General features: G+C 44.4%; 1 pseudogene; it reads left to right on the forward strand.

The window, feature by feature from the left end:
* Window positions 1-225: 225 nt before the first annotated feature.
* LOC141224346 (uncharacterized) overlaps window positions 226-13,348 on the forward strand; it is a 105,769-nt pseudogene continuing 92,646 nt past the window's right edge.

Here is a 13,348-nt window from a genome sequence, read left to right on the forward strand (position 1 = left end):
TGATACAAATGGTGAGAGAATGAGTTTAGGATTGATTATGATATTTCTTAAATCATAATCAGGGGGACTATAAAATATTAATCTCTTATGATATAAAACATTACATATAAGCTCTCAGAAGCTTAGTCTCATGCTTAGGAGTTTCAGAGCGTGACAGAGGTTATTCTGAGAACCTTGGCAGGCACACCTGTTCTGTACATCAAATCTATAGGACTCGTTGTCAACATGGGTTATTTAGAGATAACTAATGATGAAAAGTCCTTAGCCATATGTTTGAAATATGCCAACATGAAGTAATGGTACACAGTCGAAAATACATACTATATTATAGGTATGGAGGTTACTGCCATATCAGCAAACCGCCATATTGGGTTATGTAACTGTAAAAATAGTCTCCAATGTATATCCATGAGGCAAGATGGTATATAAGGAGAGACATCAGTATGGTGGGTAGATTCTCATACCTTGAGGTCTCCACAACGGACCATCACATACTGCCAAAACTGGATACGTAAGAACTTATAATTGTTTCTATTTTAACCTGATACCTCTTTTGTTGTGTGCTATGAACTATTTTCTTTCCATTTTTTGTAATCACCTTTTTGAATGAACATTAAATAAGCTTTTGTTTTATCCACACAATTCAAAGACTGATTTCCCTCACTGTGCCCTTATCTAAGAAAAGGAAGTGTTAATTTTTCTAACAGTGGACAGCCATTTTCAGGTCTCTCCAAAGATGCTCAATTGGGTTTAGGTCAGGGCTCTGGCTGGGCCAGTCAAGAATGGTCACATAGTTGTTCTCAAGCCACTCCTTTGTTATTTTAGCTGTGTGCTTAGGGTCATTGTCTTGTTGGAAGGTGAACCTTTGGCCAAGTCTGAGGTGCAGAGCACTCTGGAAGAGGTTTTCATCCAGGATATCTCTGTACTTGGCCGCATTCATGTTTCCTTCAATTGCAACCAGTCGTCCTGTCCCTGCAGCTGAAAAACACACCCATAGCATGATACTGCTGTTATGATCTGCTACAAGAACTAAGGAAAGAGAGGAAATCTGTCCATACAATAGGACTAAGCTGATTCCCTACGATGCAGTGGGCAACCTGTTCCTTGTGAACAGACCCGCCTTCGTCCGCGGCTAGTCTGAACCCAGACCTATAGATTAAAGGGAGGGGTCCCTAAAAGAACTAAGGACTGGGACTAAATTGGACACCTCCTGGCAGAAGAAGTAGCAGAAGAAGACAAACAGACAAAAGGACTTAGCGGTCCAAGGACCAAACAAACTAGAGAGATACAGTAGGTACAAAGCACCTGGCTAGATTAAGAGTCAAAGTAACACTGAAGTCCAGCAAAGCCTGAAGGGCGGAGCTGGAATAAATAGACAGAAGGTCACGTGACCACAAAATAGAAAAAGCTAACAGGAGGGTTCTAACAACTGCCACCACCATGTTTCACTGTTGGGATTGTATTAGGCAGGTGATGAGCAGTGCCTGGTTTTCTCCACACATACCACTTAGAATTATCACCAAAAAGTTCTATCTTTGTCTCATCAGACCAGAGAATCTTATTTCTCATAGTCTGGGAGTCCTTCATGTGTTTTTGAGCAAACTCTATGCGGGCTTTCATACGTCTTGCACTGAGGAGAGGCTTCCGTCTGGCCACTCTGCCATAAAGGCCCAACTGGTGGGGGGCTGCAGTGATAGTTGACTTTGTGGAACTTTCTCCCATCTCCCTACTGCATCTCTGGAGCTCAGCCACAGTGATCTTGGGGTTCTTCTTTACCTCTCTCACCAAGGCTCTTCTCCCACGATTGCTCAGTTTGGCTGGACGGCCAGGTCTAGGAAGACTTCTGGTGGTCCCAAACTTCTTCCATTTAAGGATTATGGAGGCCACTGTGCTCTTATGAACCTTGAGTAATGCAGAAATTCTTTTATAACCTTGGCTAGATGTGTGCCTTGCCACAATTCTGTCTCTGAGCTCCTTGGGCAGTTCCTTTGAGTTCATGATTCTCATTTGGTCTGACATGCACTGTGAGCTGTGGGGTCTTATATAGACAGGTGTGTGCCTTTCCAAATCAAGTCCTATCAGTTTAATTAAACACATTTGGACTCCATTGAAGGAGTAGAACCATATCAAGGAGGATCACAAGGAAATGGACAGCATGTGACTTAAATATGAGTGTCTGAGCAAAGGACCATGTGATATTTCAGTTTTTCTTTTTTAATAAATTTGCAAAAAAATTCTACATTGCTGTTTTTTTCAGTCAAGATGGGGTGCAGAGTGTACTTTAATGAGAAAAAAATGAACTTTTTAGAATTTATCAAATGGCTGCAATGAAACAAAGAGTGAAAAATTTAAAAGAGTCTGAATACTTTCCGTACTCACTGTATCCAAAAATAAAGGGAACACTTAAAACAACAGAATATAACTCCATGTAAATCAAACTTCTGTGAAATCAAACTGTCCACTTAGGAATCAACACTGATTGACAATCAATTTCACATGCTGATGTGCAAATGGAATAGACGATAGATGGAAATTATTGGCAATTATCAAGACACCCTCAATAAAGGAGTGGTTCTGCAGGTGGGGACCACAGACCACATCTCAGTACCAATGCTTTCTGGCTGATGTTTTGGTCACTTTTGAATGTTGGTTGTGCTTTCACACTCGTGGTAGCATGAGACAGACTCTACAACCCACAGAAGTTGCTCAGATAGTGCAGCTCATCCAGGATGGCACATCAATGCGAGTTGTTGCAAGATGGTTGGCTGTGTCCAGAGGCTGGAGGCGCTACCAGGAGACAGGCCAGTACACCAGGAGATGTGGAGGGGGCCGTAGGAGGGCAACAACCCAGCAGCAGGACCGCTACCTCCGCCTTTGTGCAAGGAGGAACAGGAGGAGCACTGCCAGAGCCCTGCAAAATGACCTCCAGCAGGCCACACATGTGCATGTGTCTGCACAAGCGGTTAGATACTGACTCCATGAGGGTGGTATGAGGGCCCGACGTCCCCAGATAGGGGTTGTGCTCACAGCCCAACACCATGCAGGACGCTTGGCATTTGCCAGAGAACACCAGGATTGGCAAAGTCGCCACTCGCGCCCTGTGCTCTTCACAGATGAAAGCAGGTTCACACTGAGCACATGTGACAGACGTGACAGAGTCTGGAGACGCCGTGGAGAGCGACATCCTTCAGCATGACCGGTTTGGCAGTGGGTGAGTAATGGTGTGGGGTGGCATTTCTTTGGAGGGCCGCACAGCCCTCCATGTGCTCGCCAGAGGTAGCCTGACTTCAATTAGGTACCGAGATGTACTGTAGATATAGTATATCTTGACTTCAGCAAAGCATTTGACAAAGTATCTCACACCATCCTTATTGAAAAAATGACCAAGTATGCAATGGACCAGGCAACTGTTAGGTGGATTCATAACTGGCTTAGTGATCGGACTCAAAGGGTGGTTGTAAATGGCTTCACATCCAGCTGGATAAATGTCTCAAGTGGGGTACCACAGGGCTCCGTCCTGGGACCTGTATTGTTCAACATCTTTATCAATGATTTAGATGAAGGAATTGAGGGTAAACTGATTAAATTTGCTGATGACACAAAGCTAGGAGGGATAGCTAATACTAGAGAAGAGAGAGAGAGGATTCAAAAAGACCTAAATAAACTGGAGCAGTGGGCAGCAACCAACAGAATGGTTTTTAACAGGGAAAAATGCAAAGTACTACATCTGGGCAATAAAAATGAAAAAAGCATATACAGAATGGGAGGAATAGAGCTAAGCAACAGTACATGTGAAAAAGACTTAAATATACTAATAGATCATAGACTGAACATGAGTCAACAGTGTGATGCAGCAGCAAAAAAGGCAAATACAATTCTGGGATGTATTAACAGAAGCATACAGTCTAGATCACGTGAAGTCATTATCGGTCTTTACTCCTCTTTGGTCAGACCTCATCTGGAATACTGTGTACAGTTTTGGGCACCACATTTTAAAAAAGACATAGACAAACTGGAGCAAGTTCAGAGAAGAGCGACCAGAATGGTGACTGGTCTGCAAACCATGTCCTATGAGGAACGGTTGCAGGATTTGGGAATGTTTAGCTTGCAAAAAAGAAGACTGAGAGGAGACTGAATAGCTGTCTACAAATATGTCAAGGGCTGTCACATTGTAGAAGGATCATCTTTATTCTCATTTGCACAAGGAAAGACTAGAAGCAATGGGATGAAACTAAATGGGAGGAGACACAGATTAGATATTAGAAAAAACTTTTTGACAGTTAGGGTGATTAATGAGTGGAACAGGCTGCCACGAGAGGTGGTGAGTTCCCCTTCAATGGACGTCTTCAAACAGAGGCTGGACAGACATCTGTCTGAGATGATCTAGTGAATCCTGCTTTGAGCAGGGGGTTGGACCAGATGACCCAGGAGGTCCCTTCCAACTCTACCATTCTATGATTCTATGAGATCCTCAGACCCCTTGTGAGACCATATGCTGGTGCGGTTGGCCCTGGGTTCCTCCTAATGCAGGACAATGCCAGACCTCATGTGGCTGGAGTGTGTCAGCAGTTCCTGCAAGATGAAGGCATTGAAGCTATGAACGCCCGTTCCCCAGACCTGAATCCGATTGAGCACATCTGGGACATCATGTCTCGCTCCATCCGCCAACGTCACGTTGCACCACAGACTGTACAGGAGTTGACGGATGCTTTAGTCCAGGTCTAGGAGGAGATCCCACAGGAGACCATACGAAACCTCATCAGGAGCATGCCCAGGCGTTGTAGGGAGGTCATACAGGCACGTGGATATATATATATATATATATATATATATATATATATATATATATATATATATATGCCTTTTTGTCATTCTAGTAGTAGGGCCATAATTAAGACATGATTTGTTGAAACGCGTAGGTCTGTAAGCTATGATAGTTGCACATTTGCTGTATTCTTTGTGGAGCAGTGTTTTATATGGCTAATAAAAGCTAAGTTTTAATATTTTTTCTACTAAACAAACCTTTACGCTGGATCATTTGCACTTTTCCCTTGTCTGACTACACTTACGTTTCGCCCTGGTACCACTTATCTGCATCTCCAGAAGTTTCCCATTTCTCTATTATACTCTTCAAATGACATTTTGAGACTTTCTCCTCCTGTTGTTGCACATATTTTTTTTCCCTTCATCTGCACAGGTATCATTAATCTATCAACTATAATGGCCGTACCAGGTCCTGCAGGTCCTGTATCCCGTACACATGACGTGGGCAGTGCACGGCATGCCGCTAGTTTTTATTCTGAGTGCTCTTATATACGGTGGTAGTTTTACACAATGTTGAGCCTGTGATTTGCAGAGTGAAATGTCTGACTGCTAGAACAGAAGTATACGGCAGATTCTACAGCATGGATACATAAAGGACGTCCTGGGGGAATATACCTCCCTCCAACACTCGTCCAGTCCCTGCCTCACACTAGAGACATTTATAATAACTCCAGGACTATGGAGCTGGTCATTTTCTCATAATCTGTGGTCATTATTAGTGATCTCGCATTGTACGGTAATATCACCCTGGAGGTTGTGATGTATTTAGTGTAATAGCGCCATCTAGAATATACAGTATATATCAGGCGATACCATGCTTTCTATAGTTAGTCGTCTTCTGTGCCCTCTATAGCTATCTATTATACTTTATATTTCTTTATAATAATTTATAATAAATTACTCGATAGTTTGACAGCTTTATGATGTTTATTAATCTGCTGTAATTATAAAAGAAAGTCCAACCTTACAGTGGACACAGGTGGAAGTGTCCTCCATGATGGTGTAGGCTGAGGTGGAGCAAGTATATAGTCAGTGGGGGATCAAGATGACCAGTATTCCCCAGGGTTCCTTGTTATCAGGGAGGGACCCGGTGTATGCAATCAAAAGATCTTATCCTCTGACCGGCTGTGTGCCATCAACAGGTAATGATCCTCTGTCCGGCTGTGTGCCATCAACAGGTAATGACCATCCGGCAGTGCGACATCAACTGGTCATCACCCTCCAGCTGTGTGCCATCAACAGGTAATGACCATCCGGCAGTGCGCCATCAACAGGTAATGACCCTCTGGCTATGGCCATCAATAGGTCATCACCCTCCGGCTGTGTGCCATCAACAGGTAATGACCATCTGGCAGTGCGCCATGAACAGGTAATGACCATCCGGCTGTGTGCCATCAACAGGTAATGACCCTCTGGCTATGGCCATCAATAGGTCATCACCCTCCGGCTGTGTGCCATCAACAGGTAATAACCATCCGGCAGTGCGCCATGAACAGGTAATGACCATCCGGCTGTGTGCCATCAACAGGTAATGACCCTCTGGCTATGGCCATCAATAGGTCATCATCCTCCGGCTGTGTACCATCAAATGTTTTTATCTTCGGTCCAGTTTTGTGCCATCAAGAGGTAATGACCCTCCTGCTGTGGGCCATCAACAGGTCATCACCCTTCGGCATTTAGGCTTCTTGTCTTCTGTAAGATGCGATTCTTGAGTCTCCTGATGTTAAAAAATATTTAAAAAATCACCGATTAAACTAATAATCTATCTAGTACATAAGCATCACAATTTATAATCTATCTAGTGCATAAGTATGACAATTTAGTTCACAGAACATACACTATGCTAAAACATTAGACCCTACAAGCAGAAATTTGCTAAACTAACATAAATATAACTGACAAATCAGTAGAAAAATTGCTACCAATGGCACAGCTCTCTTCACATCTACCTGTAGCCATAGTAGATAAGAAATAGAGGACAATGCTCATAGTCAGTTATCAACAATTCGGCATGGGGCATCCCACCAGAGACATTATAATATCTAGTAGATTATAGATGGCAATAGAATTTACCAACAAGCACATAGTACGCCAAACTCAAGTACATAGTATGCCAAACCTCGACACGTTTTCCTAAAATAGGTTCATCAGAAGCACATACTAGACAGTGATACTTAGCAAAGCGTTCATAGATATATGCGCCATATGATAAGGTGCTAAAGTGCAAGTGTGTGACAAAATATCCATTCGATTTCAGGTGCAATGCTGCCTTGTATGTAGTAAGATGGTGCCCATCAGACAGCATGTATATGACTAACCTGTGATGAAAACACGAGCAATGGGAAAGTTCAAGCAGTTGCCTTCTCAATCTTCCTCGCCTCTAAGACATCTAAGGAAACATCTTCTCCTCTTGATTTTGGGTGGAGGTGTTGTAGGCATTTCAGGCTCTGGCATTCTAGGTTCTGACATACTAGGTTCTGACATGGTAGGTTCTGGTGTTCTAGGTTCTGGTGCTCTTGGCTCTGGAATTCTGGGTTGTTGGCTTCTCTGAAAAATCTGTAACCTCTCTTTATGCTCCGTGGAACTTCGAGCTCTTCTTCCTATATTGTTGTGAGGGATCGTTCTGACCCAGACAATATCACTGAACGCCACTTTATAGTTGCAACTAGGAACCTTTTTCGCATCCTGCGGTGCAGGAGCCATGGATGGAGTAGAACATTTGCCATTGGGCAGGACAGGTGTTCTCCTGGAGTCTTGCTCCTGAATCTGAGGGATGCAAATCGGCTCCTTACAAGCACTTTGTTCCTTCAGAATGGTTTTGTTCTCAGGAGTTTTCTGATTGTTTCACCAGGTTCAGACATTGCCCACTTGCTCAGGACAAGACTTAAGGCCAAATACTCTAGTATTGTCAGTAGTGTCATCACCGCAACAAAAACTGCGTCACGGAAGAGCCAAAGAGGAAGATTGATGGAAGCTTGATAGGTGCTTCTCCTGAGATCCACGGGTAGTGGGTCATCCTATAATAAAGAAAAAAAACATAATAAAGTCCTGTATATTTATACCCAATCCAGTCAAACAGAGAGCCCTTGTTATTATACAGTGATGGATACATTATCAAGCAACTTTCAGAAATATCCCATTGAGAAGATCAGGAAGAAGTTTGGGATTCACCTCCAGGGTCCATGGAATATTATTTACAGTTGGACTTTCATATGACGGACGGTCACGTGTCCAGTATGAGAAGTCCTGCAAGAGGCGATATTCTCATTAGCTGATCCTTGTGACCTCCATATTGATGAGAACATACTCGCCCTCAGTGTACTGTAATGTCGGGGGTAGAGCAACGTAAAGCACAGAAATGATAGGATGATACTCATCATCTCCAGAGGTCTCTCAGCACCAAGGTATGGTCAATGAGATACAAGCTGCAGATGGGCCGAGGCTTCTAATATACCCAGGGGTGACATCACAAAGCCCTCTGTGACATCATTGCACAGTTCTATCCATCATGTCACTGATACTTTGGACCTAACTAAATGTCTAAAAGAGAACCCTTCCACATGATTTCCAATCACGGAGCAGCTTCAGTTTTTCAAGAAAAGTTTAAAAAATATAATCTGTGCTGTGATTGGTCACAATGGCACATGAAGCAGAACGTCTTTAGATCTTTTAAAGGGAAAGTGTCAGCAATTTTTTTACAATTGTAAAGTATTTATATTTATATATAAATACACATATGTATTTAAAAAGGTTTCAATGGTATAAAATCTGAAAAAAATATTTTAACTATTTTGATGTTTTCATCTTGTAAATACTAGGGGAGCAGCTGCTGACATTTCCATGAAAACAGAATACAGCTAGCTCGCATTACGACTGCAGTAAAAGTGGGCGGGATCTGCTCACATGGGTGTGATGTCACTCCTCCCCTTCTGGGCGTTTGCAAAAAGGTAAATGAGACTGTAGTTTAGGATCACAGTGCGGAGCGATCACTGGTGACTGCAAAGTGATATATAAGGGACAACACCAAAGTCATTAATCACTACAAGGACAAAGCAGGAATGTGGGAGTCAGAGGGGTCACCCCACACTTATATCCCCTCTGACTGTCACTTCCTAAGCTCCTTTCCCTGCCATAACCTCTTATTCCCGCAGGTAAATTCTTACAGGACCCCCCTCCCCATCCCCTTCCCCTGCCGCAGCTGATTCTAAACGTCCTCCATATGTAATAATAGACAGGTACTCACCGGCAGCCTATGGTAATTCACAGGGTAGAACAGGGTACAGCACAGAAACAATATGGCGATCCTCATTGTCTCCAGGGGGTATCTCAGCACCAAGATATGGCCAATGAGATATGAGCTCCAGGTGGATGGAGCCCCCTTATATACCCCAAGGGTGACATCACAACGCCCTCTGTGACATCATCACCCACAACATTCCATCACATGACATCACTCAGCACCAGCATCATGTGACCCAGCATAAATAGAAACGGTCCCTGTTGCCTATAGCAACTATTCAAAACTAAGTTTAAACTTTTCCAACAGCTAAAGGCGGCTCTGTGATGGCAGTTTCTTCTTGTGGACGGTTGTGATAAATCTGCAGAACATCTACATAACGCGACATGTAGAAAATCCTGTCTTTTCCCCTCTGTTCTTCCTCTGGTGCTACAGAGACCGATAGAAGGAGCTTTTCCAGACCTTACAGTGCACAATATGGGACCTAGTCACTGATATCCCAGATCTCCTCAGTACAAGCATACCGCCAACCTATGAGGACTAGAAAGAGGGCGAAACCATGCGGCACGTGTAGTCTGACCACGCCCCTATCCACACCCCAAGCCACGCCCTTTTTATACCTTGGCAGGAGGAGATGTCTGTACAAAGCGCAAGTTATCAAAAGGCTGAAGGAACACTTTATCAACATGAATGAAGGTTTTGAAGGGCATCCACTGTCCCGGCACTACCGGAAGTTCCACAACCAATCTTATAAGGACACTAAGTTTTGTGGGATCCGATTAGTCCCCAGAAAATGGAGGGGAGGTGATTACCTGAGATTAATGTCGCGGATGGAATCCAAATGGTTCTTCACATTAAATAGCTTGGCTCTAAAGGGCCTTAATCACGAGAGTCAGCTGTATGCCTTTAACTCGCAGCGGTATATACTGTATGTATTTTTTATCCCAGTACCAATTGAACATTTACATTGCACTTTTATGAACCTCCTTATATTTTATCAATATAATATGTCTTTTGGATATATTCCTTTGAATCCACCTATTTTATATATGTATTTGTTTCTATACATTGATACCCCTATTGGAGATACAATATAATGTTTTTATTTTTCTCCTTCATTTTTTCCTTTTTATCTCTGGATGGTACTAAGTGCCGAATTTATACTATCCTGGTAATATACACTGATTAACAGACTGTTTTGTATAGCCATCAGAAATATAAGTACCGTATATAATTTTTATTCATTTTTAACTAATTGTGAAAGTTTGAACAAAGTCTTTTTTATTATTATTTTTTTCACACACAGTCTATTCTTATTGGAATTCTATCTTAGTTCTATTGCACCTCCATATGTCCTTTTGCACCGTCTTGATAGTATTGGATCTTCCTCCATTTCTTTGGTTGTATTATCTTTGTGGGGGGCGTTTGGACTTTATTAGGTTACCAGTTTGACGACCAGCGAGAAGCTGACGAAGAGGAACTGTGAGTCCTCGAAACGCTTAGTTTTTTTTGGCCTATACAGGACATCGAAGGAGAAGGAGAGAGTCAATGCACAGGGATAAGCCCTCCTGATATCCAGAAGATATATATAACCATATCATATTATTGATGCAAAATATAAATGCACAGAGTCAATAAAATCACTTAAAAACACCAAACCCCATCCTTACTTTGCAAGATACCTATTCCAAAGATGTATCTAGGTTTTCTGGCACCCGGTGCAGCAGGGGCTGGCTGGCACATTTTAGCCTGGGGGGCAAGCACACAGCAGTGGCCCATGAGTAGCGGCCCATCCTTAACATGTTTATTACCAGATGCATCATAAGCCTATATTCACACGACCGTATTGTCTAAGTGTTGCCCGTGAAAAAAGCTGACAGCACTTGGACCAGTTCAGATGAGTGTTTGTAGTGGTCAGACATAGTACATATTATTCTTATGTATTACTATTTTTAAAGCAGATATACCTTTTTAGAGATGTAGTACCAGGTGCGAACCTACCGCCCGTGCAGCCGGTTCATTGAACGGGGGCCCCCGAGGGAGAGGGGGCCCCTCCAGCCTCCAGCAGGGCCGCCATCATGGCATGACTGCCCTGACTCCAGCATGGGGCCCGGCCAGTCGGGGCCCCCTCGGAGCCCCCCTCTTGTGCGTCTCCTCATGTTTCCCCCCGGAGGACCCCCCGCCGTCACATGACCGGAGATGTGCCTGCGCTCAGCTCTGCCCCGTCCTCGGACTGTGATGTCTCAGGTCAGAGGGCGTGGTGACGTCTTTACACCGCGCGCTCTCTCCTGAGCTGTCACATCACAGAGCGGGAAGACGCACGCAACGCTGGAGTCCGGATTAGCAGCAAGTAAGAAGTGAGGTGAGTATTTGATTTTTTTTTTATATGTATGGGGGCATGGGGCATTTAATGGTGGGGGGAGAGTGGGTGTGACATCCTGCATGGGGCATTATATGGGGGAGGTGGTGTGACATCCTGCATGGGACATTATATAGGGGGGGGATTGGCATCCTGAATGGGGCATTATATGGGGGAGGGTGGAATTGACATCCTGCATGGGGGCATTATAAGGGGGTGGGGGGGAGGGATGTGACATCCTGCATGGGGCATTATAAGAGGGGAAGGGGGAAGTGACATCCTGCATGGGGCATTATAAGAGGGGAAGGGGGGAAGTGACATCCTGCATGGGGCATTATAAGAGGGGAAGGGGGAAGTGACATACTACATTAGGCATTATAAGAGGGGAAGGGGGAAGTGACATCCTGCATGGGGCATTATAAGAGGGGAAGGGGGGAAGTGATATCCTGCATGGGGCATTATAAGGGAGGGGGGGCGTGACATTCTGCATGGGGCATTATAAGGGAGGCGGTGTGACATCCTGCATGGGGCATTATAAGAGGGGGAGGGGGGAATTGACATCCTGCATGGGGCATTATATAGAGGGTGGGTGTGTGACATACTGCATGGGGCATTATAAGGAGGGGGGGTGACCTCCTGCATGGGGCATTATAAGGGAGGGGGTGGTCTGACATGCTGCATAGGGCATTGAAAAGGGGGGAAGCGACATCCTGCATGGGGCATTATATGGGGGGAAGAGGTGACATCCTGCATGGGGCATTTTATGGGGGGTAGATGTGACATCCTGTATAGTGCATTAAAAGACGGGTGTCATCCTGCATGGGGCATTATAAGGGGGGAACAGCCTGCATGGAGTGTTACATAGGGGCCAATATTCTGTATGGAGAGTTATATGGGGAGTCGGGACCAGTATCCTGTATGGAGCATTATATGGGGACCAGTATCCTGTATGGAGCATTATAAGGGGGTCAGTATCTTGTATGGAGCATTATAGGGTGCCCATATTACTGTATGGAGGACTATACTGTCCAGTCTGCACTGTGCGCTGTGAGGATTCGCCGGTTTCTGAGCTATTGTAGAATTTACAATAGATATCGCTTGTGTAATGGGGCATTATAAGGGGGGAACAGCCTGCATGGAGCGTTATATGGGGGCCAATATTCTGTATGGAGCGTTATATGGGGGTCAGTATTCTGTATGGAGCGATATATGGGGGACAGTATTCGGTAGGGAGCGTTATATGGGGGCCAGTATTCTGTATGCAGTGTTATATGGGGACCAGTATCCTCTATGGAGCGTTATATGGGGACCAGTATCCTGTATAGAGCATTATATGGGGACCAGTATCCTGTATGGAGCATTATAAGGGGGTCAGTATCCTGTATGGAGCATGATATGGTGCCCATAATACTGTATGGAGGACTATACTGTCCGGTCTGCACTGTGCGCTGTGAGGATTCACCGGTTTCTGAGCTATTGTAAAATTTACAATAGATATCACTCATGTAATGTAGTAAGTGAAATCCTTGGCCTTGCACTATATATATATATTTCTCTGCGGTATCTGTGCATCATGAATCATGGTATGTGTTAAAGGGGCCCACTGAAACTCTGTTGCCCAGGGCCCACAAAAACCTGGAGCCGGCCCTGGGGGTAAGTATAACAAGTTGTATTTTTTTTACATACAATAAATTAACTTGGAGTGGGGGGAATCAGAGATGCACGGGGGGATGAGAGATGCACGGGGGGGGGGCCCTTCATGCCCCCTATGAAGGGCGGGGGGGGGCCCAAAAAAATTCTTGCACAGGGGCCCACTACAGTCTGTGTCCACCCCTGTGTAGTACGCTGTGTTTTTCTACACTCCTAAAATAACATATCAGCAGAGTAAAGGTGGTCACACACAAGCCCAGGTCTGCTAGATAGGTACC

This window comes from Phyllobates terribilis, unplaced genomic scaffold, assembly GCF_046119375.1.
Source record: "Phyllobates terribilis strain yellow unplaced genomic scaffold, ASM4611937v1 Scaffold_391__1_contigs__length_1789467, whole genome shotgun sequence".
Lineage (NCBI taxonomy): Eukaryota > Metazoa > Chordata > Amphibia > Anura > Dendrobatidae > Phyllobates > Phyllobates terribilis.